General features: G+C 53.3%; 2 pseudogenes; one reads left to right on the top strand and one right to left on the bottom strand.

Annotated features, from left to right (window-relative positions):
* Positions 1-16,938, top strand: part of LOC103527165 — a 172,807-nt pseudogene extending 155,869 nt beyond the window's left edge.
* LOC115600294 overlaps positions 1-26,074 on the bottom strand; it is a 71,721-nt pseudogene extending 45,647 nt beyond the window's left edge.
* Between the last annotated feature and the right edge of the window lie 1,370 nt (positions 26,075-27,444).

Below are 27,444 nucleotides of genomic sequence, written 5' to 3'. Positions count from 1 at the left end.
CTGCCAGGACCAGGCTGGCCCGGGCGATGCTGGGTGAGCATGGTGCTTGACTCCCACCAGGAAGGGTTGGAGACAGACACTTCCAACACCTGGCTCACAGGAGCCCTCCTGCTTTTCCAGACTTTCCATGATGGCCGTCTGGCTGCCTTCTTGTTGGGCTCTGCTTGGCTCTGTGTTGAAACTGGTGCCGGCATCAACCTCTGGGGCACGTAGTCCTCCTCAAAGTCCTCATCCTCCTGCTGGCCCTTGCCCAGGCAACAGCAGTTCCAGCAGAAACAGCCTGGCCGGCTCAGGGCTTTGCCCATGCTGCCCTCCTTACTGCTCTCCTGGCTCCTGCTGGACTGGATGGTTGCTGGGATGGCCAGGTCCCTTCAGAGGTCCCTTCCAAACCACACCCTGTCATGGTTCTAGGATTATGATGTAACAATCCCAAGAACAGTTCCCCAGCTGCTGTTGGAAGGTGTTCCAGAAGATGCTGGTGGGGAAGAATGGAATCATAGAATGTCAGGTTGGAAGGGACCTCAAGGATCCTCTGGTCCAAGCCCTCTAGGTAATAGTGCAGTTCCTATGAGATGTCTCAGCACGCTGTTGGGCTGAGACTTGAATGTAGAGAGACATTGCCAACCAGGTGCCTCGAATTGCCAGTGAGTGGGTGTGAGTCCACCTGTGCCTGATTAGGACAGGCCCCTATTGGGCATGAGCAAGGCCAGGGGGCCAATAAAGGTAGAACACACACCCACAGAGAAAACCTCAGCTCACTCTGGTATGGGGCATGGAGAGGTCAGCAGGTTGTCGACCCTCTGGAGCAAGAAAGGCTCTTCCTGCTACACTTCTACCCTGGAAGTGCTGTGTGGTGGCTGGAGTCCTGGAAGAGACCAGCAGCTCGTCAAGCTTCAGGAGCAAGAATGGCTCCTCCTGCAACACTTGAAGCTGTCCCCAGTAGGATAATCCAACACTTTCCCTGGGAGACCATTCCAATGTTCCACTGTCCTGCCAGTGGAAAATTTTCCTCTTGTCCACCTGGAATCTTCCCAGGAGCAACTTGTGCCTGTTACCCATTGTCTTAATCCATGTGACTCCTTGAAAATGGGGAATCTTCATCAGAATGCTTTGACTTGCTGGGGGAGACCCAATCCATGCTGGGGCTGCCATGCCCCCTGCAGAACCCTGCCACTCCTCCTGCTTACCCCATCCCACGTGTGGCCATGGGTGGTGAGGAGGATGTGGCAGCCCCCAGAGTCCCCACTTGGCAGCTTCAGCAGCACCGTGCCCATGGGGGAGCAGAGCCCGTGGGGGAGCAGGGGAAGCAGGGGGACTGAGGGGAGTGGAGATTGTGGGGGACCTGGGGAGCAGGGGGGCCTGCAGCCCATCACCCCGGGGTTGCTCCTCAGGGAACACTGGGGCAGAAGGGCACCTTGGCCAGAGGAGCTGCAGTGGGGCTGCCTGTTGACTCCCAGGAGCCAGGAGGAGTGTTGGGAGCCGTGGTCGTCCATGGACACCCCTTGGGCCAGCTGCAGACCTGTGCTGCTGCTGCGTGGGGCTTGGGACAGGTTTCTGTTCTGGACAACACAGGGGCTCCAGGTGATCACAGCCAGCCTGGTGTCACCATGTCACCACCCAGACCCTTTGGGGCAGCAAATGCCAGATGCAGTGGGTGATTTCCCACTGATGATGCCAAAGAGTGAGACATGGCTGTGTGGCAAGGATGTGGAAACACAGCTGCTCAGTTATGGTTCCCTTGCTCCAGTGCCTTTCATTAAATGGAAAAAAAAATAAAATAAAAAAACTCTGGGAGAGCCTTTTTCTTGTGTTTCCATGTTGACAAAACTGGAAATGAAGAAAAAAATAGTTTTGGGGTCTTGCTTTCATCCTTACCAGTGTACAGTGTTTAAGTGGCATTGGGAGGGGAATGGGAGGGATTGGGAGGGAACTGAGAAAGACTGGGAGGGGATTAGGAGGGACTGGGAGAGGACAGGGAGGAACTGGGAAGGACTGGGGGCAGATTGGGAGGGACCAGGAGATACTGGGGGAACTGAGAGGAACTGAGGGGGACTGGGAGGGGACTGGGAGGGATTGGGAAAGACTGGGAGGAGACTGGGAGGGACTGGGAGGGGATTGGGAGGTACTGGGAGGGACTGGGAGGGACTGGGAGGGAATTGGGAGGGACTGGGAGGGGATTGCGAGGAACTGGTAGGGACTGGGTGGGGACTAGGACGGGACTGGGAGGAACTGGGAGAGACTGGGAGAGGATTGGGAGGGATTGGGAGGGACTGGGAGGGAACTGGAGGGGACTGGGAGGGATTGGGAGGGACTGGGAGGGACTGGGAGGGGATTGGGAGGGACTGGGACGGAACTGGGAGAGACTTGGAGGAACTGGGAGGGACAGGGAGGGGACTGGGAAGGGACTGGGAAGGACTGGGTGGGGATTGAAAGTGACTGGGATGCACTGGGAGGGACTGTGAGGGGACTGGGAGGTACTGGGAGGGGACTGAAAGGGACTGGGAGGAGACTGGAAGGGACTGGGAAGGACTGGGAGGGGACTGAATGAGACTGGGAGGAACTAGGAGGGGCTGGGAGGGGCCTGGGAGGGACTGGGAGGGGATTGGGAGGTACTGGGAGGGACTGGAAGGGGATTGAGAGGGACGAGGAGGGAACTGGGAGAGACTGGGACGAACTGGGGGAGACTGGGAGGGGACTGGGAAAGGATTGGGAGGGACTGGGAGGGAACTAGGAGAGACTGGGAGGGACTGGGAGGGAACTGGGAGAGACTGGGAGAGGATTGAGAGGGGCGAGGAGGGAACTGGGAGAGACTGGGACGAACTGGGGGAGACTGGGAGGGGACTGGGAAAGGATTGGGAGGGACTGGGAGGGAACTAGGAGAGACTGGGAGGGAAGTGGGAGAGACTGGGAGGGACTGAGAGAGGACTGGGCGAGACTGGGAGGGGACTGAAAGGGACTGGGAGGGACTGGGAGGGGACACGGAGGGGACTGGAAGGAACTGGGAGGGGACTGGGAGGGGACTGAAAGGGACTGGGAGGAACCGGGAGGGACTGGGAGGGGACGGAGAGGAACTGGGAGGGAGTGGGAGGGGACTGGGAGGGGATGTGGAGAGACTGGGAGGGGACTGGGAGGGGACTCAGAGCATCTGGGAGGGGACTGCGAGGGGATTAAAAGGGACTAGAAGGGACTGGGAGGGGATTGGGAGGGACTGGGCTAGACTGGGAGGGACTGGGATGGGGACTGGGATAGAGTGGGAGGGACTGGGAAGAACTTGGAGGGACTGGGAGGAACTGGGAGGTGTTGCCTCCAGCGAGGCGTGGCGACCTGGTTCAGGATCGGCACGGCAACCAACCCCAGGTTACTCGGTCCATCAGCTCACAGACACCAATGTGGGGGAGGCAAATGGCGTTTATTGTTTGGGTTACACTGCCCTATAGAACCTGGGTTTACATCGGCACTTCCGCCTGCTGGCCTCAGGGACCCGTACCTAGTGGTTGTCAGGAGGGAGCCCCTATCTTATCTTGCCGTACAGCGCGATAGCTTCCGGCCACCAAACCTTAACTACCACATCCCAGCCCCCTCCCAGTCCCTCCCAGTTCCTCGCAATCCCCTCCCCGTCCCTCCCATTTCGTCCCAGTACCTCCCAGTTTCTCCAAATCCCTCCCAGTCCCCTCCCAGTCCCTTTCAGTCCCCTCCAAATCCCTTCCAGTCCCCTCCTATTCCATCCCAATTCCTTCCAGTCCCTCCCAGGTCCTCACAGTCCCTCTCAGTCCCCTCCCAGTTCCTCCCAATCCCATCCCAGTCCCTCCCATTTCGTCCCAGTCCCTCCCAGTTCCTTTCCCAGTTCCTCCCAGTCCCCTCCCAGTTCCTCCAAACTCCTCCCAGTCCCCTCCCTTTCCATCCCAATTCCTCCCAGTCCCAGGCAGGTCCTCCCGGTCCCTCTCAGTCCCCTCCCCGTCCCTCCCATTTCGTCCCAGTACCTCCCAGTTTCTCCAAATCCCTCCCAGTCCCCTCCCATTCCCTCCGAATTCCTCCCAGTCCCTCCAAGGTCCTCCCAGTCCCTTTCAGTCCCCTCCAAATCCCTCCCAGTCCCCTCCTATTCCATCCCAATTCCTTCCAGTCCCTCCCAGGTCCTCACAGTCCAACTCAGTCCCCTCCCAGTTCCTCCCAATCCCATCCCAGTCCCTCCCAGTTCCCTTCCCAGTTCCTCCCAGTCCCCTCCCCGTCCCCTCCCAGTTCCTCCAAACTCCTCCCAGTCCCCTCCCTTTCCATCCCAATTCCTCCCAGTCCCAGGCAGGTCCTCCCGGTCCCTCTCAGTCCCCTCCCAGTCCCTCCCAGTTCCTCTCAGTCCCCTCCCCGTCCCTCCCATTTCATCCCAGTACCTCCCAGTTTCTCCAAATCCCTCCCAGTCCCCTCCCATTCCCTCCAAATTCCTCCCAGTCCCTTTCAGTCCCCTCCAAATCCCTCCCAGTCCCCTCCTATTCCATTCCAATTCCTTCCAGACCCTCCCAGGTCCTCACAGTCCCTCTCAGTCCCCTCCCAGTTCCTCCCAATCCCATCCCAGTCCTTCCCATTTCGTCCCAGTCCCTCCCAGTTCCCTTCCCAGTTCCTCCCAGTCCCCTCCCCGTTCCTCCAAACTCCTCCCAGTCCCCTCCCTTTCCATCCCAATTCCTCCCAGTCCCAGGCAGGTCCTCCCAGTCCCTCTCAGTCCCGTCCCCTCCCCGTCCCTCCCATTTCGCCCCAGTACCTCCCAGTTTCTCCAAATCCCTCCCAGTCCCCTCCCATTCCCTCCGAATTCTTCCCAGTCCCTCCCAGTCCCCTCCCAGTCCCTTTCAGTCCCCTCCAAATCCCTCCCAGTCCCCTCCTATTCCATCCCAATTTCTTCCAGTCCCTCCCAGGTCCTCACAGTCCCTCTCAGTCCCCTCCCAGTTCCTCCCAATCCCATCCCCGTCCCTCCCATTTCGTCCCAGTCCCTCCCAGTTCCCTTCCCAGTTCCTCCCAGTCCCCTCCCCGTCCCCTCCCAGTTCCTCCAAACTCCTCCCAGTCCCCTCCCTTTCCATCCCAATTCCTCCCAGTCCCAGGCAGGTCCTCCCAGTCCCTCTCAGTCCCCTCCCAGTCCCTCGCAGTCCCCTCCCCGTCCCTCCCATTTCGTCCCAGTACCTCCCAGTTCCTCCAAATCCCTCCCAGTCCCCTCCCATTCCCTCCAAATTCCTCCCAATCCCTCCCAGGTCCTCCCAGTCCCTTTCAGTCCCCTCCAAATCCCTCCCAGTCCTCTCCCATTCCATCCCAATTCCTTCCAGTCCCTCCCAGGTTCTCCCAGTCCCTCTCAGTCCCCTCCCAGTTCCTCCCAATCCCGTCCCAGTCCCTCCCATTTCGTCCCAGTCCCTCCCAGTTCCTCCAAATCCCTCCCAGTCCCCTCCCATTCCATCCGAATTCCTCCCAGTCCCTCCCAGTCCCTTTCAGTCCCCTCCAAGTCCCTCCCAGTCTACTCCCAGTCCCCTCCCAGTCTCTCTGAGTCCACTTCCAGCCCCTCCCAATCCCCTCCGAGTCCCTCCCAGGTCCTCCCAGTCCCTCCCAGTTCCTCCAAATCTCTCCCAGTCCCCTCCCATTCCCTCCGAATTCCTCCCAGTCCCTCCCAGGTCCTCCCAGTCCCTCCCATTTTGTCCCAGTCCCTCCCAGTTCCTCCAAATCCCTCCCAGTCCCCTCCCATTCCCTACGAATTCCTCCCAGTCCCTCCCAGTCCCTTTTAGTCCCCTCCAAGTGCCTCCCAGTCTACTCCCAATCCCCTCCCAGTCTCTCCCAGTCCACTTCCAGTCCCTCCCAGACCTCTCCCAGTCCACTCCCAGTCCCCTCCCAGTTCATCCCAGTCCCCTTCCAGTCCCTCCCAGACCTCTCCCAGTCCACTCCCAGTCTGTTGCCTCCAGCGAGGCGTGGCGACCTGGTTCAGGATCGGCACGGCAACCAACCCCAGGTTACTCGGTCCATCAGCTCACAGACACCAATGTGGGGGAGGCAAATGGCGTTTATTGTTTGGGTTACACTGCCCTATAGAACCTGGGTTTACATCGGCACTTCCGCCTGCTGGCCTCAGGGACCCGTACCTAGTGGTTGTCAGGAGGGAGCCCCTATCTTATCTTGCCGTACAGCGCGATAGCTTCCGGCCACCAAACCTTAACTACCACATCCCAGTCCCCTCCCAGTCCCTCCCATTTCCTCCCAGTCCCTCCCAGTCCCTCCCATTTCCTCCCAGTCCCTCCAAGGTCCTCCCAGTCCCTTTCAGTCCCCTCCAAATCCCTCCCAGTCCCCTCCTATTCCATCCCAATTCCTTCCAGTCCCTCCCAGGTCCTCACAGTCCCTCTCAGTCCCCTCCCAGTTCCTCCCAATCCCATCCCAGTCCCTCCCATTTCGTCCCAGTCCCTCCCAGTTCCTTTCCCAGTTCCTCCCAGTCCCCTCCCAGTTCCTCCAAACTCCTCCCAGTCCCCTCCCTTTCCATCCCAATTCCTCCCAGTCCCAGGCAGGTCCTCCCAGTCCCTCTCAGTCCCGTCCCCTCCCCGTCCCTCCCATTTCGTCCCAGTACCTCCCAGTTTCTCCAAATCCCTCCCAGTCCCCTCCCATTCCCTCCGAATTCTTCCCAGTCCCTCCCAGTCCCCTCCCAGTCCCTTTCAGTCCCCTCCAAATCCCTCCCAGTCCCCTCCTATTCCATCCCAATTCCTTCCAGTCCCTCCCAGGTCCTCACAGTCCCTCTCAGTCCCCTCCCAGTTCCTCCCAATCCCATCCCAGTCCCTCCCATTTCGTCCCAGTCCCTCCCAGTTCCCTTCCCAGTTCCTCCCAGTCCCCTCCCAGTTCCTCCAAACTCCTCCCAATCCCCTCCCTTTCCATCCCAATTCCTCCCAGTCCCAGGCAGATCCTCCCAGTCCCTCTCAGTCCCCTCCCCGTCCCTCCCAGTCCCAGGCAGGTCCTCCCAGTCCCTCTCAGTCCCCTCCCCGTCCCTCCCATTTCGTCCCAGTACCTCCCAGTTTCTCCAAATCCCTCCCAGTCCCCTCCCATTCCCTCCAAATTCCTCCCAGTCCCTCCCAGTCCCTTTCAGTCCCCTCCAAATCCCTCCCAGTCCCCTCCCTTTCCATCCCAATTCCTCCCAGTCCCAGGCAGGTCCTCCCAGTCCCTCTAAGTCCCCTCCCATTTCCTCGCAGTCCCCTCCCCGTCCCTCCCATTTCGTCCCAGTACCTCCCAGTCCCTCCAAATCCCTCCCAGTCCCCTCCCGTTCCCTCCGAATTCCTCCCAGTCCATCCCAATTCCTCCCAGGTCCTCCTAGTCCCTCTCAGTCCCTCCCAGTTGCTCCCAATCCCGTCCCAGTCCCCTCCCATTTCGTCCCAGTCCCTCCCAGTTCCCTTCCCTGTTCCTTCCAGTCCCCTCCCTGTTCCTCCAAATCCCTCCCAGTCCCCTCCCAGTCCCTTTTAGTCCCCTCCCAGTCCCTCCCATACCTATTGGTTGTCAGGAGGGAGGCCCTATCTTATCTTGCCGTACAGCGCGATATCTTCCGGCCGCCAAACCTTAACTACCACATTTCCCCCCCTCCCTGTGCTTAACTAAATGGGCAGAAGTATAGAAAACTTAAAACATTAAAGATATGAAAAGTATAAGGCACAGCGGGTTATCAGGCACATCTAAAGGTCCATAGTACCTGGGGTAACTAATAATTCCTCAGTACTTGCAACTAAATTAGTAAAAATATGACAAACTTAGGGTGTTACAGTAGTAAAGGCTTGTATGAAACATAAGGCACATCAAACAAGTGTGTTAGTAGAGGGTAACCATTAATCATGGGGTATACCTATCTATAATAGGGTTAACCGCAACAACCCCATGCAGCGCTACAGGCTGGGGACAGAGTGGCTGAGAGCAGCCAGGCAGAGAGGGACCTGGGAGTCTGCATCGACAAGAAACTGAACATGAGCCAGCAGTGTGCCCAGGTGGACAAGAAGGCCAATGGCATCCTGGCCTGGATCAGAAACAGCGTCACCAGCAGGTCCAGGGAGGTGATTCTGCCCCTGTACTCAGCACTGGTTAGGCCACACCTCGAGTACTGTGTCCAGTTCTGGGCCCCTCAGTTTAAGAAGGATATCGAGGTGCTGGAGCAGGTCCAAAGGAGGGCAACCAGGCTGGTGAAGGGACTCGAGCACAGGCCCTATTAGGAGAGGCTGAGAGAGCTGGGGCTGTTCAGCCTGAAGAAGAGGAGGCTCAGGGGAGACCTCATTGCTGTCTACAACTACCTGAAAGGAGGCTGTAGCGAGGTGGGAACTGGACTCTTTTCACAGTCGACCTTCAACAAGACAAGACGACACAGTCTTAAGTTGTGCCAGGGGAGGTTTAGGTTAGATATTAGAAAGAATTTCTTTATGGAGAGAGTGATCAAGCATTGGAATGGGCTGCCCAGGGAAGTAGTGGATTCTCTGTCCCTGGAGATATTTAAAAAGAGACTGGATGTGGCACTCAGTGCCATGGTCTAGCAACTGCTCCGGTGGGTCAAGGGTTGGACTAGATGATCTCTGAGGTCCCTTCCAACTATGGAAGGGCTAATTCTATGATTCTATTCTATGATAACTAAAACCGTGTTCTTAAAGCAGCTGTCTACGTTCTACTAACATTATATTATCTTTTTCTAACCGGTCTTTACCAAACAACACAAGCTTACTCAATATACAGGGTCTGAAGACCAGCGCTATGATGAGCAGTATAAACGGTGCCATGAGTGTGGAAATGAGGGTGGTTAGCCATGGTGTGTGGTTAAACCATGACTCAAACCATCCTTGCTGGACTTCACTGTCTCGTCTTCTTTTTTCCAAGCCTTCTCTGAGATTGGCCATGGGATCGCGGACAACGCCGGTGTTGTTTGCATGTACACAACACTCTTCTCCTAGCGCAGCACAATGTCCTCTTTGTTGTAAAAACAAGAGATCTAGTCCCCTACGAGTTTGGAGGACAACTTCAGACAATGAACTCAGGGATTGTTCTAAGGCGCTGGTTGATTTCTCAATTCCAGCTAGATCCTCATCCACTGTTATTTTGAGGGAATGAAACTTCTGATTTTGCTCAATCAGTGAGACTGTTTCGGCACTGGTGGGGGTCACGTGTCTGGCAGTAGTTGTGGTGCTGGTGGGGATTATAGTACGAGCTTCGGTCTCTTATGCTAAAGACTTAGCGGGTTAAGGGCTGGGTTAGATTCGACAGCTTGGGGTGCTTGTGGTATGGACTTAATAATTTGCACAGGCGCTCCTCTAGCTTTGTCATTTCCCAGAAGAAATGGGTACCACATCTTACCTTTGAGCCATCCTGCATCACCTGGGTTTCGCCCCCAAGGGGTGGTTCCGGCTGTCCCTGAAGCGTAGGCAGATTCGGTTGGACCGCTGGTTGGGCCATATCGTTGGTTGTTGCTAGGGGGGGCGGCAGGTTCGAGAGTGCCTTGTCCCATCCAGGGTTGACGTAGTTGGGCCGCCTCATATCCCAAGTGGGAGAGGGCTGTGTGCGGCCCGGGCACCCTCTCCCCATCCCGTTTCTCTGCTTTTTAGATCTGCAGTCCTTAGCAAAATGCCCTTTCTTTCCACAGGCCCAGCACGGTCCCCTACATTGCTTCTGGCGCGGATTAGATGCTGGTGGCTGGTTCACCAATTGGGGGCAGTTTGCCACCACATGGCCCGCTTGGCCACATTTATAACATGCCATCACATCAGCTATTGCAGTGCGAACAGCTGCCTGAATCAGGGCTAGATGCTCTTCCTTCATGACATGTTTAATCATGTCACCAATACTTGACCCCGCTGGCAGTGATCGAAGGATTTCCTTGGTTTTTGAATTACACTGCTGACGTAAGCAGTCTGCAAGGACCGGGCCTCTTGCATCCGCAGGCAGGGACGAAGAGTCCACGGCCGCCTGCAGACGGTCCACAAACTGTGTAAAGCTCTCACTTTCGTTCTGTTTATTTGTGGTCCATGGTGATGGCTTGGCTACAACCCTACAGGTAGCACGAATGGCCTCTCTAGCTGCACGGGTGGTTGTCATAACTTCATGGGGTCGCATACCTTGGGCTTGTGCTTGGGGGGTAATCATTGATGGGTCTCTGCCCATCAGTCGCTGCAGGCTGGAGCCATGCAGTGGGTGATCTGCCCCGACTGCTCGGGCTAGTTGATTTGCACAGTTATCTTCCCATTCTTGCCTGAAAACGATCCTGCCTGCCCCATCAAAAATTAGTCTGCTAACTTGTTTTATATCAAACGGGATCATGTCATCTCCCCCCAAAAGCCCATCTATGAGGGTGGTAACCATGGCAGAATTAAGTCCCTTTTCTGCAATTGCTTTAACAATCACCTGTATATCCTTAGGATTCACAGGGCTGTACACTCTTCCTGTCTCATCACCTTCTCCTGTCACCCTAACCGGGACTGCCAATGCTGCTGAAGGGGCCCAATCTGCTCATGCAATATTTATTTTCCTCCAGTCCGGTTTTTGGGACGATTAATAAATAGTCCCTTGCCTTCCTCCATGTCTCCTGCTCCTCTAGGGCTTTTTTTAAGGCGCCCCTGACCTTCCCCCATGCCTTGAGGGGTTTTCCCGTGCCTGAGGACATGGTCTCCTCGGCTAATGCATAAGTGCATTTATTCCACACCTCTGGGTGGAGGATATCCACCGGCTGGGCAATGACCCCAATCTCTAACAGCCTCGAAACTGCGAGGGTAAAATATTTGGGCTTACAATCAATCCCCCACTGTCTATGCACCTCAGATACGACCTTTACAAGGGCTTCCATCCTCCTTCTCGGTCCGGGAGCGTCCTCCCCGCCGGGCTGGATCCTGCCGCTCCGGCCGCCGTTCACCTGAATCCACGCGAATTTCCCGAATCCGAATCCGACCTCGATTTTTTTTTCCGGGTTTCGGCACCAGTTTGTTGCCTCCAGTGAGGCGTGGCAACCTGGTTCAGACACGACTCGGCGACCACTCCCGGGTCGCTCGGGCCATCAGCTCACAGACATCAACATGATGGACGGCAAATGGCGTTTATTGTTTAGGTTCCACCGCATTGTATAGCCAAGGTTTACATCGTCACTTCCGCCTGCTGGCCTCAGGGACTCGTACCTATTGGTTGTCAGGAGGGAAGCCCTATCTTATCTTTCCGTACAACGAGATATCTTCCGGCCGCCAAACCTTAACTATCACATTTCAAACCTTAACTACCACAAGTGTCCAGCACTTGTGCCAACACTGTTTGGTGTCTTTATAATCCCCCTGTGGGCTGGGACAAAAGGCACTTTCAGCCCCTTTGTGGATGAAGCCACACTGGGGAAGCCCTTGAGCAACCTCATCTGATTCATCCTGCCTTGAGCAGGGCACTCAGACAAGGAGATGCTCAGGGGTCTCTTCCAGCCTGAGGTATTCTGGGATTCAGAATGATCTGGAGAGTCATGGGAACGATCTGTAGGATCATGGAGCAGGAGGAGTACGGGAAGCTCATCCTCAAGCAGCTCCAAGAGACACTACTGCTGAGTGAGGCTGATGCTGTGGGTGGGATTAAGAAGGGAGTTCCATGGGGACAGGGGCAAGGTTGGCTTCAGTTGAGTGGGATCATGGAATCATGGAATGGGTTGGGTTGGAACTAGATGATCTTTAACCCTTCCAACCCAACCCACTCCATGATTCCATTGTTCTGTGACACAGTCCCAGCCAGTTCCAGGCCTGGGGCATCTCACAGCCACCACCAGGGCTTTGTGATGCAGGGTCTGGTGCCTGGACACCATTGTCATGGGGGTCTCTGTGGGGAGCCTGGGGGTATATAAGAGGTGTGGAGATCTGGGGTGCCCTTTACCAGGTGAGCACCTCCCTCAGGAGTCAGCAGCTGCCCTGGGTGACCATGGAATGTCTGTGGCAGAAAATGCCCAAGATGTCCCTGGAGAAGGAGGTGGAAGCCTGCTGCCAGCCCTCCACAAGACCCCAAGGTCAGTGACTGAAGGAAGGGCCAGACCAGAAGTTCCCCTGCAGGCTGTGGGGAGAGGGCAGCTGTCCCCTGCAGCCCATGGAGGAGCACGGAGGGGCAGGTGTGGATCTGCAGCTCATGGAGGAGCACTCTGTACCAGGGTGATGTCAGTTTTTTACTGAAATACATAAAATTTTAGAAAAAAGCCACACTTGAGCAACGTGAGCATGGCTGGGGCAAGGGGCAGGAAGGTGAGATTGCTTTTGTCTCCCTGTGTCTTGATGTCCTTCTTTTCCTTTCCAGCAGGGCTGTTCCATGCCAGCTGTGCAGTTGAGTTTCCAGCCCCTCAGTCTCTCTCCCTTCTCCTCTCTCCTTTCCCCAGAGGGGAAGGTGTCTCTGCTCCAGCACTGCTCTCCCCTCGGGGACTGCTCTCAGCTGCCCCTCTCCTCTGCCCTGCAGCTCTCAGAGCGGTTCCTTTCCCCTGCTTGAAGATGTTGATGGCAGAGGCACTGTGGCTGCTGTGAGAGCTGGGTTTGGATTGGGTGTGCTTGAAATGCTCGAGTAGCACAGCTGGCAAAAGCTCTGGGTGTCTGAGGAGCTGATTCTGAGGTTTTTCTCCCCAAATCCCCCTGGTTTTGTTCAGGCAGTGTTTCTGCTGCCAGGGAGCCTGGGGAGTGCGGGGCCCTCCAGGGGGGAGGGTGCAGGACCCCTGGAGGGTGCGGGGGCCTCGGGAGGGGGTGCGGGACCCCCATAAGGAAGAGGGTGCGGGACCCTCAGGGGGAGAGGTAGCGGGACCCCCGGGAGGATGAGGGACTCCAGTGTTGGGATAGAAAGGAAGTGAAAGAAATATATCATGAATCTTATTAGTTTAGAATTGATTGTTTTAGAATGAGAGGCAGAAGAAAAAAAGGAATGTGGAAACATGTAGAGGTTTTACCTTGTAAAGAATGGTGCTTTGTTGGCAGTAGGAAAACGGTGTACTCAGCATTTATTGAAGGATAAGGATAAGACTCTGCATATCAAAGTCAGTTGAGTAGAGATAGAAGGAAGCTGGGAGGAAAACCAATTTGGAAGCGATCACACACCAGCTGGACATGAACCAAGAGAAGGAAGGTGAAAAGGACACAGCGGGGAAGTCGTCTGACTTCATCAGAGAAAGGCAAAGGAGGCAACTGGGCTGGTGAAGGGATCCAGCACAGATACTGTGAGGAAGGGCTCAGGGAGCTGGGGGTGTTCAGGCTGGAGAAGAGGAGGCTCAGGGGAGACCTCATCACTCTCTACAACTCCCTGAAAGGAGGTTGGAGCCGGGGGGGGTTGGGCTCTTTTCCCAGGCAACTCTCAGCAAGACAAGAGGGCACAAAGGGTCTCAAGTTGTGCCAGGGGAGGTTTAGGTTGGAGATGAGAAAGGATTTCTTTCTGGAGAGGGTGATCAGGCATTGGAATGGGCTGCCCAGGGAAGGAGTGGATTCTACGTGTCTGGAGATATTTAAGAAGAGCCTGGATGTGGCACTGAGTGCCATGAGCTGGGAACCATGGGGGTAGTGGAGTAAGGGTTGGACTTAATGATCTCAGAGGTCCCTTCCAACCCAGCTGCAATATTTGTGTGTGTTTGTGAATTCATGTTGAATAATTATGTGAATAATTATAAAGTGTTTACTAACCCAACTTTTATAAAGTATCTTGCTAACCCCATTTTGAGAGTACTAATAATATATCTGCCTTCAACCCTGTGAAAGATGCAAATAAAACTGGTCTTAGATTGGGATGTTGGGGGATGGGATGGACTTGGAGGCACTGGGAGGGGTCCTGGGGGGGAGTGGGAGGGGTCCTGGGGGGCATTGGGGGGCTACAGATGGGACGGAGGGAGATTGGGGGGGCTCTGGGGGGGATTGGGAGGACTGGGAGGGGTCCTGGGGGGGGCCTGGAGGGGTCCTAGGGGGGATTAGGGGGCACTGAGAGGCACTAGGAGGGGTCCTGGAAGGGGTTGGGGGGGTTTTGGGAGGGACTTGGAGGGGTGCTGGGGGGCACAGACGGGAACTGAGGGAGATTGGGGGGGCACTGAGAGGGGTCCTTGGGGGAACTGGGGGGATTCTGGGGGGGCTTGGGAGGGACTGGGAGACACAGGGATGACTACATCATTACTCTGCTATTCTTCTTTTCTGTTGCCAGCTCCGTTATCTTTTTCCTATCACTCATCTTTTTAATAGCGTAATAATAATAATGAGTTCCAATTAATGATGATTACAATGCCTCCAGTGGAAAGGTGATGGCCACAGCAAGTGGAGGAGGAGGTCCCAGGCATGGGAAGATTGTCTGGTAGGATGGGACCCACTGGTAGGATGGGGAGGCAGCCATGGAAGAAACCAAGCCATCCCCCCAAACTTCAATCAGAGGATGATTAGGGTTGGAAGGGCCCTCTAAAGGTCATCCAGTCCAACTTCCTGCTCTACAGGCAGGGTACTGGTGGTCATACTGTGGAACACTGGGGTTGGCCAGGTCAGAGCAGCTGCCCTGGACTTAAGATCATGCTCACATGGATCCCTCATTCCAGAGCTGTGGAGAACCCAACACAACACTTCTGATCTCCCCTGCACTTGTTTAGTTGGAGTCTGCAGCTTCCCAAAATTCGAGGTGCTCTGAAGAGGAAAAAAAACTATTTCAGAGTGAATTCTGTTCCATGAAGCTGAGTGTGAAATGGAAATGAAATAGGAAGAACCTTCAGGGCAGAAACCCTGACCTGGATTGGTCACTGTCCCCCTGAGTTTACACCTGAAAGCAGTGAATTAACAGCCACAAGCCTGATGTCCCCAACCCCCCCAGGACACAACCCTGGTGTCCCCTCCCCTGCCAGCTCCCAACCTCACCCCCAGGTCGGGTCCCTCCCCCCCGAGGCCCCTCCCCACCTTTTCTTCCTCCCCCCGCCGCTTCCCGCGATCGCGCTGCAGCTCCCGGGAGGTTTCTCTCTGCCGCCCCGGGGCTGCACCCACACCCCCCGCCCCGCAGCCGGGACCCCCCAACTGGTGACCGCCAGAGCATCGCCCCCCCCTGCCCACCGGCCTGGGCTGTGCCCCCCTGCAGGTACCGGGAGGTGATGGGAGGGGGGTGGTTATCCCAGTACTGCCCAAACTGGGGGAGAGCAGCACAATATGGAGGAGGGAGGGGGATGGGTGTGAAGGGGGGAACTAAACTTATCCCCAGGGTGAGGGTGGTGGGATTGGTGACCCCCCACCTTTTTCAGGAGGGTGGAGGAGCTGTGATTGGTTCTCCCCCACCTCATCCGGGGATTCCCAACTCCTTCTGGTTTGCAGGGCTGTGATAGGGGATCCCCAAGTCATCCCAACAGTTTGGGGGCTGCAACTGGGCACCCTGAAATCCCCCTGGAGCCAGGGGTAACGATTGCAAGTCCAGAATACTTTAAGGGGCTTAATAATCCCGGGCCTCAGAAGCCACTGTCGGGGACTCCCAGAACATCTCTGGGGACCCAAACTCATCCCAGTGGATGACAGCTCATCCTGCATGTGGGTGTGATGGGAGAACCCCAGGTCATGGTGGGGATTTGATGCCACAGTGGAGAACATAAATCATACCAGAGATGTTTGGTGGCACGAAAGGATCCCTAAATCACCCCAAGGGTTGTTGACAGAAATAGGGGAGAACTAAAATATCTGATGGAGTGTAAGTTGAAATGAGTGATCCCAAATCACACCAGGACTGGCTCACAACCCCAGTACCCTGCACCCCAGCCAGTTCCCCTTTGAGTTTTAGGTGCCAGTATAATACCTACAGATGAAGTAAAGGATGAGCAGTGGGTGTCCACCTCTATGGGAAACCTCCTCATTCCACCTCACACTCCAGTTTCACTCACAGGAGGACTGATGTAGGTTTTGGCTGCCTTCACCCCACAAAAAGCCCACCCCTACTTTGTCACTGCACTATGGCTTCTTTCACAGGCACGGGGTGACTCCATCTGGGCATAAACCTCTCTGGGTACCCCAAAGATCAGACAGCTTTTGGTCATTACTGAGAAATCATTGAATTCATCCAGGAGAAGCATTTGACATTGTCCAGGAATGTGGGAAAAGGTTTAGGATCCTCTTGGCCAATCTTCATCATCAGAAAATCCATCGGGGTGAGAGACCCCAGAGATGTCCTGACTGCAGGAGACGGTTTAGAGACAGCTCGGATCTGGTCCAACGGTGATACCATCACACAGGCACCATGTCCTACACCTGCCCTGACTGCGGGAAAGGTTTTAGCAGGAGATGGAATGTTATCCAGCATCAACGGATCCATACTGGTGAGAAACCCTTTAAATGTTCTGAGTGTGGGAAGGGGTTTTCTCATAGTTCCCATTTATCACAGCATCACCTCATCTACACAGGAGAGAAACCCTATAAGTGTCTGGAGTGTGGGAAGGAGTTTACCAAGAGTTCCAGTTTATCGCAGCATCACCGCATCCACACGGGAGAGAAGCCCTTTAAATGTTTGGAGTGTGGGAAGGAATTTACCCGGGATTCCAATTTATCAGAGCATCACCGCATTCATACAGGAGAGAAACCCTATAAGTGTCTGGAGTGTGGGAAGGAGTTTACCTGGTATTCCAATTTATCAAAGCATCACCGCATCCACACGGGAGAGAAGCCCTTTAAATGTTTGGAGTGTGGGAAGGAGTTTACCCACAGTTCTGCATTGTCACAGCATCACTGCATCCATACAGGAGAGAAGTTGTATCCCTGCACTCACTGTGGGAAAGCCTTCAACAACAGCACCTCCTGGATTCGTCACCAACATGTCCACACTGGGGAAAAGCCCTACACGTGTCCCCAGTGTGGGAAGGGCTTCAGGGGAAGCTCCCACTTGTTGAGACATCAGCGACTCCATAGGGGTGAAAGACCCTAAAGCTGCTCCCAGTGTGAGAAGAGTTTTTACCAGAGCTGCGATCTCATCTCTCACCACCAGACCCACCTCAGCCATCACCAGGAATGAAGGGGCACGGCCAAGCTTGAGAGTTTCCATGCTTGGACATCTTTTTTTCCCAGATAAGGCAAAAGGAGGAAGTGATTATCACTATGAGACACTCCTCAAGGGATGGGGCAGGATGGGACCATGTCTGTTTCTGGTTTTTGGTAGGGAACAGCCATGTGGAACATTTTAGTGGGACTTTGCAGAGGGACTTGGAAAGAAAACGTGAGCTGTGTGATTTTGAGGTGAAAAGAATTCTTTTTCACAAGGGTCTTTTTTATTTAGAGCCATAAATTTGTCTTGCATATCTGGGTGGGGGCACACTAGCCTGAGGTTCGATACCACTTGGTTGTTTTTATTAATAAGATACTCAATAAAATGTTACAAATCTAGAAAGGAGCAATCCCTCGTGGCTGGTGGGGTGCAAAGGGTTGAAGAATGCTTTGGGTTCTCTGAGGTTGGGGCCCCCTCCCCAAAGCCCCCTCTCTTTGTCCCACGCTGGGGTGGGGGTAAAGCAGCTTCCAGCACAGTGACTGGAGAGGTAGGAGATAGAGCTGATGGAGAAGAGAGAGACTGAGCTGTCCTGATGGCCATGACTCCAGCTGTTCATAGAATCTCAGAATCATAGAATTGGCTGGGTTGGAAGGGACCTCAGAGATCATGAAGTCCAACCCTTGATCCACGCCCCCCATGGTTCCCATCCCATGGCACTCAGTGCCACATCCAGTCTCTTTTTAGATATCTCCAGACACGGAGGATCCACTACTTCCCTGGGCAGCCCATTCCAATGTCTGATCACCCTCTCCCTAAAGAAATTCTTTTTAATCTCCAACCTAAACCTCCCCTGGCACAACTTGAGATCCTGCCCTCTTGTCTTGCTGAGAGTTTCCAGTGAAAAGAGACCAACACCCCCCTGGCTCCAACCTCCTTTAATGAAGTTGTAGAGAGTGATGAGGTCTCCCCTGAGCCTTCTCTTCTCCAGGCTGAACACCCCCAGCTCCCTCAGCCTCACCTCACAGGACTTGTGCTGGATCCCTTCACCAGCCCAGTTGCCTCCTTTGGTCCTGCTCCAGCACCTCAATCTCCTTCTTGAGCTGAGAGGCCCAGAACTGGACACAGGACTCAAGCTGTGGCCTCGCCTGGGCTGAGCACAGAGGCAAGTAGCTGCTTAGGGCTGGTAGATTCAAGGTTGGTAGTAAAACGGAAACCTGTAGGATGACTGTTGGTGGTGCTGTGGGTAGGGTTCCATGTGAGGGTTAAGGCCAGCCTACATTTTCAGTGGTCACTCTTTGCATTTGTTTGCCAGTCCCAGTTGTTCGGACTTTTGGAAGAGGATTCAGCAGTAGGGGCAAATGGCCTCTTAGGGCTGGTTGAATCAAGGTTGGTGGTAAAATGGAAACCCGTAGGCCGATGGTTGGTGGTGCTGTGGGTAGGGTTCCATGTGAGGGTTAAGGCCAGCCCAAGTTTTCAGTGGTCACTCTTTTCATTCTTTTGCCATTCCCAGTTGTTCGGACTTTTGGGACCCCATTCATCAATACGGGCCAATGCCCGCGTCGGGCTTTTAGATTCGAGGTTGGTGGCCAACCAGAAACCCGTAGGCTAATTTTTGGTAGTGCTGTGGGTAGGGTTCCATGTGAGGGTAAAGGCCAGCCCAAGCTTTCAGTGGTCACTCTTTGCATTTGTTTGCCAGTCCCGGTCGTTCGGACATTTGGGACCCCATTCAGCAATAGGGGAAAATGGCTGCTCAGGGCTGGCAGGTTCAAGGTTGGTGATAAAAGGGAAACCCGTAGGCCGATTTTTGGTGGTGCTGTGGGCAGGGTTCCATGTGAGGGTAAAGGCAAGCCCAAGTTTTCAGTGGTCACTCTTTGCATTTTTTTTGCCATTATCAGTTGTTCGGACTTTTAGGATGCCATTCAGCAATACAAGGAAATGGCCGCTTAGGGCTGGTAGATTTAAGGTAGGTGGTAAAAGGGAAACCCGTAGGCCGATTTTTGATGGTGCTGTGGGTAGGGTTCCATGTGAGGGTAAAGGCCAGCCCAATATTTTTTTTAGAATCATAGAATCATAGAATTGGCTGAATTGTAAGGGACCTCAGCGATCATTGAGTCCAACCCTTTTACCACCGTTGCGGTTGCTAGACCATGGCACTGAGTGCCACATCCAGTCTCTTTTTAAATATCTCCAGGGACGGAGAATCCACTATTTCCCTGGGCAGCCCATTCCAATGCTTGATCACTCTCTCCGTAAAGAAATTCTTTCTAATATCTAACTCAAACCTCCCCTGGCACAACTTGAGACCCTGCCCTCTTGTCTTGTTGAAAGTCGTCTGGCAAAAGGGACCAACGTCTACCCGGTTACAACCTCCTTTCAGGGAGTTGTAGACAGCGATGAGGTCTCCCCTGAGCCTCCTCTTCTCCAGGCTGAACAGCCCCAGCTCTCTCAGCCTCTCCTCATAAGGTCTGTGCTCGAGTCCCTTCACCAGCCTGGTTGCCCTCCTTTGGACCTGCTCCAGGACCTCAATATCCTTCCTGAACTTGGGGGCCCAGAACTGGACACAGTACTTGAGGTGTGGCCTCACCAGTGCTGAGTACAGGGGCAGAATCACTTCCTTGGACCTGCTGGCGACACTGTTCCGGATACAGGCCAGGATGCCATTGGCTTTCTTGGCCACCTGGGCACACTGCTGGCTCATGTTCAGCTTCCTGTCAATCCAGACTCCCAGGTCCCTTTCTGCCTGGCTGCTCTCCAGCCACTCTGTCCCCAGCCTGTAGCGCTGCATGGGGTTGTTGTGGCCAAAGTGCAGGACCTGGCACTTGGCCTTGTTAAACCTCATCCCGTTGGAATCAGCCCAACTCTCCAGTCTGTCCAGGTCCCTCTGCAGAGCCCTCCTGCCTTCCAGTTGATCGACACTTTCCCCCAGCTTAGTGTCGTCTGCGAATTTGCTGATGATGGACTCAATCCCCTCATCTAAATCATCAATGAAGATATTGAACAGAACCGGGCCCAATACTGATCCCTGGGGGACACCACTAGTGACCGGCCGCCAACTGGATGCAGCCCCATTCAGCACCACTCTCTGGGCCCAGCTCTCCAGCCAGTTCCTAACCCAGCACAGGGTGCTCCTGTCCAAGCCACGGGCTGATAGTTTTTTCAGGAGGATTCTGTGGGAGACGGTGTCAAAAGCTTTGCTGAAGTCCAGGTAGAACACATCCACAGCCTTCCCCTCATCCACCAGTCGGGTCACCTGATCATAAAAGGAGATCAGGTTGGTCAGGCATGACCTGCCCTTCCTAAACCCGTGCTGGCTGGGTCTGATCCCTTGCCCATCCTGCAGGTGCTGTGTGATTGCACTGAGGATGATCTGTTCCATGACCCTGCCAGGCACTGAAGTCAGGCTGACAGGCCTGTAGTTTCCTGGGTCCTCTTTCCGGCCCTTTTTGTGGATTGGCGTGACATTCGCCAACTTCCAATCATCTGGGCTGTCCCCAGTGAGCCAGGACTGTTGATAGATGATAGAGAGAGGCTTGGCAAGCTCTTCTGCCAGCTCCTTCATTACCCTTGGGTGGATCCCATCGGGTACCATAGACTTGTGGGGATCCAAGCACCACAGTAGGTCACTGACTGTGTCCTTCAGGATTACAGAGGGGCTGTTTAGATTCATGTCACTTTCCATGAGCTCCAGAAGCCATCCATCTTCAGGGTAACCTTTCTTTCTGCTGAAAACTGAGGTAAAAAAGGTGTTAAATACTTCAGCCTTTTCTTCATCTTTGACAACTATATTCCCACCCGTGTCCAGTAAAGAATGGATATTTTCCTTGCTGCTGCTTTCCTTCTTTTGCTGCTGATGTATCTGTAGAAGGACTTTTTGTTATCCTTCACAGAGGTGGCGAGATTCCATTCACATTCTGCCTTTGTCTCTCTAATTTTCTTTCGACATGACTTAACAATATTTCTAAATTTCTCCTCAGTAGTTAGCCCTTTTTTCCATAATTGGTAGGCCCTCCTCTTAACCCTAATTTCTTTCAGAGTCTCCCAGTTCAGCCTGACCGGTCTCTTCCCCGCCAGCTTGCCTTTCGGCACACTGGTACACCCTGCTCCTGTGCTTTCAAAACTTGTTCCTTGAAGTACGACCATCCCTCCTGTGCCCCTCTGTTTTCTAGGTCTGTTTCCCAGGGTATACTCTGAACAAGTTTTCTGAATAGGCCAAAAGTGCAGACTTAAAGGAGGATCTCCTCTGCTCTTTCTGTACAGCTGCAGCTTTGCTGATGACATCAAGCATCCAACAGTTGCTGCTCTCGTCTGCTATCATCCCACCCAGCAAGCACTGGAGAAGTTGGGTATCATCAAGACTCTGAGATCACAAACAAAATCAATCACATGCTGCTAACGGGTACTCTCCTGACCAGATCAAGACACCCTGGGACCTGCAGACCAGAAGGACTTTCTTGGCATAGAAGTTTGCTGTGTCTTTTGGATAAGGCAGCAGCAGAAGAGGAGGCTGAGTGTACCCCACTGCATGAGAATGAACAGTCCCAGAAGGCAGCTGAAAGCAAGCAGCACCCCAAAGCCCAGCTGGTCCTTGCTATGGGCTGCAGGTATGACTTGCAAAAAAAGGGAAATACCGATCCTCTTGCCACAAAAATAAAACCCCAGATCCAATGCTAGTGCTGTGGAATCTCAAGCCCCCACTTAAGGAACAGCAGCAATACACAGTCCTTCCAAGACATGCAGGTAGGACTGTGTCCCTCACACAGGCAGACGGATTGCTTGCCACAGTGGCCTTGTTCCACTCTGCAAGAGCAACTGGGCACATCTGTACGAGGTGGAGGATCACTGAGAGAGACCTTGGCTTCCAGGGGAAGGCTGGCAGTCAGGGAGGGAAGCAGCAAAGACAATCATGGTCTTGCTGACGGGAGCCCCCCAAGGACATGAGCTATCATGGGTGAGAGCACCACACGACCCAGAGCTTAATGTTAAACAACTTCCCTGCTTCATTATTAAATACATCAATCAGACACATTACCAGTAGAAATAGGTATGCTACAGATTTCCACTGTTTAAATGTGCACAAAACAGTTTGGTATCTAAGACTGTCAGCACCTGCACAATTACACACTCTGCTCATACTCCTCCTTCTGTGTGTAAAGGGGATTTAACCAGACACATTAAAAGGGAAAAGAGCTTTCTGCTTTTTTCCCCATTCTGTAAGAAGCATCCTTCTGGACAAAGAGAACTGGAAACAAAGCAACTTTGTTATCTTGTGTTTCTGCTCTCAGAAGATCAGATGTGATTGTTTGGAATTAACAAACATGCAAGGAACACTTAGATTCCTCACAATCACTGTTCCCACAGCAGGGAATAAAAGCTCCATCAGTCAGTAGGGCTTTGCAAATAGGACACAAACACTCATCAGGGATGGGATCATCAGAGGAGGAGGAGGATGAGGAGGATGGCTCTTTGGATAAAGAGAAAGACTTTTCCTTCTTTCCTCTGGCATATGCTTCCCTGGAAGCAGGATAGGGAAGGAAAAAGACAAAAGTTCAAGACGGGCACAAGGAAAAATTTTCCAAGCTTTGGATTGTATCAAAGGAAGTAAGAGATGGAATTTCTGGGTGAAATTTTGTACTGGAAAGCGCAGTATCTCTCAGCCCTGGAGACCATATTTCTTCTTTGAACTTAGGACACATTGCTGGCTCACGATCAACTTGGTGCCCACCAGGACCCCTCCCAGCCTGTGCTGAAGGTACAGAGAGGATCCAAGGCTGTGTCATTAGATACAGATTATTTAAACTGGCAGACTGCAGGGCATGAAGAAGCAAGAGTGGAAGGGCTGAGACAACTGAAAAGCTCTTAGACAACGTTTTCTGTCAGAAATGATAGAAATGAGGGACAGGCATCAGTGACAATGTTGACGTTCAGCAAAAAAAGCAAAACAATTCCCAAAGGGGCCACTGAGACATTTCACTTCACTGCTTGATAGGAGCTGGAAATACATCAAGAGTAAATTCACTGAAGAGATGTTTTTGTTGGTGGTGATTTTCACAGCTGAATCAGCTACTAGCTGCCTTTTCCTCCTGAAAAGAGGGAGAGAAGAGGGAAAAAATACGAATGGGTGCCTGAGGGCTCCCTGTGGCAGGGCCAACTCAAAAGGGAGCTCCACAGCTCTTCCCAGCACCCGATGGATGTGGATTCTGAGGAGCAGGTGGCAGCTGCTGGGAAAGGAGCAGAGGGGAACAGCAGCCCAGCAAGGAGCAGGAGGAAAGGGGGATGGGCTGCTGGGCTGCCTGACTTTCTATAGGGTGTGGGCAGGAGATGGAAGGGAATAGTGACCCCTCTCAGACCCCTCAGGCTCACAGACCCTCCTTCTTTCCTTCTCCAACTAGGACAGGTACCTTTGTTCCAATCAGTGGGAACCTCACCAGACCACCATCACCTCTCCAATAGGATGGACAGAGGCTCAGCAACTGCGTCTGCCAGCTCCTCAGGACCCGTGCGTGGACCCCGTGAGGTCCCATAAACTTGTGGCCCTGCAGGTTCTTTAGATGATCACAAACCTCTTCTTCTCCCCCAGTGGGGGCTCCTTGGTTGTCCCAGGCCCTGCTTTCCCCTGCTGTGGCCTCTGCAATGAGGCAATGAGCACTTCCCAGAGGAGACTGAGGCAAACAAGTCCTGGAGAACCTCAGCATTCTCAATATCCTGTGGAGCTAGGTCTGACATTTCCTTCAGGAGAGGGCCTCCATTTGCCTGGCTTCTCCTTTTATTCCCACCTAGGTACCTCTCAAAGCTTTTCTTCCTGCTCTTTCCATCCCTTTGGCCACAACAACCCCATGGGGAGCTCCAGGCTGGGCACAGAGTGGCTGGAGAGCAGCCAGACAGAGAGGGATCTGGGAGTTTGGATTGCCAGGAAGCTGAACAGGAGCCAGCAGTGTGCCCAGGTGGCCAAGAAGGCCAATGGCATCCAGGCCTGGATCAGGAACAGCGTGGCCAGCAGGTCCAGGGAAGGGATTCTGACCCTGTGCTCAGCTCTGGTGAGGCCACAGCTTGAGTCCTGTGTCCAGTTCTGGGCCCCTCAGCTCAGGAAAGAGGATTTAAGTCCTGGAGCAGGACCAAAGGAGGCAACTGGGCTGGTGAAGGGATCCAGCACATATCCTATGATGAGAGGCTGAGGGAGCTGGGGGTGTTCAGTCTGGAGAAGAGGAGGCTCAGGGGAGACCTCATCACTCTCTCCAACTCCCTGAAAGGAGGTTGGAGCCAGGGGGGGGGTTGGTCTCTTTTCCCTGGAAACTCTCAGCAAGACAAGAGGGCACAGTCTCAAGTTGTGCCAGGGGAGGTTTAGGTTCGAGATTAGAAAGAATTTCTTTAGGGAGAGGGTGATGAGACATTGGAATGGGCTGCCCAGGGAAGTAATGGATTCTCCATGTCTGGAGATATCTAAAAAGAGACTGGATGTGGCACTGAGTGCCATGAGCTGGGAACCATGGGGGGAGTGGATCAAGGCTTGGACTTGATGATCTCTGAGGTCCCTTCCAACCCAGCCAATTCTATGATTCTGAGATTCTATGAACAGCTGGAGTCATGGCCATCAGGACAGCTCAGTCTCTCTCTTCTCCATCAGCTCTATCTCCTACCTCTCCAGTCACTCTGCTGGAAGCTGCTTTACCCCCACCCCAGGGTGGGACAAAGAGAGGGGGCTTTGGGGAGGGGGCCCCAACCTCAGAGAACGCAAAGCATTCTTCAACCCTTTGCGCCCCACCAGCCACGAGGGATTGCTCCTTTCTACATTTGTAACATTTTATTGAGTATCTTATTAATAAAAACAACCAAGTGGTATCGAACCTCAGGCTAGTGTGCCCCCACCCAGATTTGCAAGACAAATTTATGGCTCTAAATAAAAAAGACCCTTGTGAAAAAGAATTCTTTTCACCTCAGAATCACACAGCTCACGTTTTCTTTCCAAGTCCCACTGCAAAGTCCCACTAAAATGTTCCACATGGCTGTTCCCTACCAAAAAACAGAAACAGACATGGTCCCATCCTGCCCCATCCCTTGAGGAGCGTCTCATAGTGATAATCACTTCCTCCTTTTGCCTTATCTGGGAAAAAAAAGATGTCCAAGCATGGAAACTCTCAAGCTTGACCTTGCCCCTTCATTCCTGGTGATGGCTGAGGTGGGTCTGGTGGTGAGAGATGAGATCGCAGCTCTGGTAAAAACTCTTCTCACACTGGGAGCAGCTTTAGGGTCTTTCACCCCTATGGAGTCGCTGATGTCTCAACAAGTGGGAGCTTCCCCTGAAGCCCTTCCCACACTGGGGACACGTGTAGGGCTTTTCCCCAGTGTGGACATGTTGGTGACGAATCCAGGAGGTGCTGTTGTTGAAGGCTTTCCCACAGTGAGTGCAGGGATACAACTTCTCTCCTGTATGGATGCGGTGATGCTGTGACAATGCAGAACTGTGGGTAAACTCCTTCCCACACTCCAAACATTTATAGGGTTTCTCTCCTGTATGAATGCGGTGATGCTCTGATAAACTGGAATTCCGGGTAAACTCCTTCCCACACTCCAGACACTTATAGGGTCTCTCTCGCGTGTGGATGCGGTGATGCTGTGATAAACTGGAACTCTGGGTAAACTCCTTCCCACACTCCAGACACTTATAGGGTTTCTCTCCTCTATGGATGCGATGATGCTCTGATAAATGGGAACTTGGGTAAACTCCTTCCCACACTCCAGACACTTATAGGGTTTCTCTCCTGTGTGGATGCGGCGATGCTGTGATAAATGGGAACTTGGGTAAACTCCTTCCCACACTCCAGACACTTATAGGGTTTCCCTCCCGTGTGGATGCGGCGATGCTTTGATAAATGGGAACTATGAGAAAACCCCTTCCCACACTCGGAACATTTAAAGGGTTTCTCACCAGTATGGATTCGTTGATGCTGGATAATATTCCATCTCCTGCTAAAACCTTTCCCGCAGTCAGGGCAGGTGTAGGACATGGTGTCTGTGTGATGGTATCACCGTTGGACCAGATCCGAGCTGTCTCTAAACTGTCTCCTGCAGTCAGGACATCTCTGGGGTCTCTCACCCCGATGGATTTTCTGATGATGGAGATTGGCCAAGAGGATCCTAAACCTTTTCCCACATTCCTGGACAATGTCAAATTATTCTCCTGGATGGATTCAATGATTTCTCAATAATGTGCTTTGACCAAAAGCTGTCTGATCTTTGGGGTACCCAGAGAGGTTTATGCCCAGATGGAGTCACCCCGTGCCTGTGAAAGAAGCCATAGTGCAGTGACAAAGTAGGGGTGGGCTTTTTGTGGGGTGAAGGCAGCCAAAACCTACATCAGTCCTCCTGTGGGTGAAACTGGAGTGTGAGGTGGAATGAGGAGGTTTCCCATAGAGGTGGACACACACTGATCATCCTTTACTTCATCTTTAAGTATTATACTGGCACCTAAAACTCAAAGGGGAACTGGCTGGGGTGCAGGGTACTGGGGTTGTGAGCCAGTCCTGGAGTGATTTGGGATCACTCATTTCAACTTACACTCCATCAGATATTTTAGTTCTCCCCTATTTCTGTCAACAACCCTTGGGGTGATTTAGGGATCCTTTCGTGCCACCAAACATCTCTGGTATGATTTATGTTCTCCACTGTGGCATCAAATCCCCACCATGACCTGGGGTTCTCCCATCACACCCACATGCAGGATGAGCTGTCATCCACTGGGATGAGTTTGGGTCCCCAGAGATGTTCTGGGAGTCCCCGACATGTTGCCTTTCGGTTAAAGGCACGACCTGGTTCTGGGGTAGCACGCGGTTGCTAAGTAGTCAGACGCCGAGATGGGATGAGCAGCCAAGAGAGTTTATTGCCACATGGCACGGGTTTAAATAGACGCGCCTTGTGCCTTGTTGCCTAACTTCCGCCGTGTCACAGCTCACACTGTATTGGATACAGGGGGAGGGGCCTCTGACTTCCCGTAACATCGCGAGATTTCCGAGCGCCAGGCCCTACCTCACCACATTTCCCCCCTCCCTATGCCCAATAGATTAAAATATAATCACAAAAATATACTTATAATGTTAGTTAAAAATCCCTAAATTACATGATTGTCATCATTTAGTGCAAATCATAAAGACACGTGAAAATTATATCCCTTATCCCTGAGTTAAAAACTTAAAGCACCACAAGTGAATGGAGGTTAGAATAAGTTAATAAGACATAAAAAATAAAATCTGAGGTAGTCTGGGGCCGAGTAGCACAATAGGAACATATACTTAGTGTAGCTGCCGATGTTCCAGGAAGAGAACGCTAACTTTCTCAAGCCGGCCTTTAACGAACGACACTAATCTATTTAGGATACAGGGTCCGAAGATTAATGCCATGACAAGTAGTGCAATATGACCTATCAAGGTTGATACCAGGGTTGTTAACCACGGAGATCGGTTAAACCATGACTCAAACCATCCCTGTTGGGCTTCCCTATCCTTTTTCCGTTGAGCCAGTCTCTCTCTCAATTTT

Source organism: Calypte anna, unplaced genomic scaffold (assembly GCF_003957555.1).
Source record: "Calypte anna isolate BGI_N300 unplaced genomic scaffold, bCalAnn1_v1.p scaffold_208_arrow_ctg1, whole genome shotgun sequence".
NCBI classification, from domain to species: Eukaryota; Metazoa; Chordata; class Aves; order Apodiformes; family Trochilidae; genus Calypte; species Calypte anna.
This window is presented reverse-complemented; position numbering and strand designations above follow the sequence as displayed.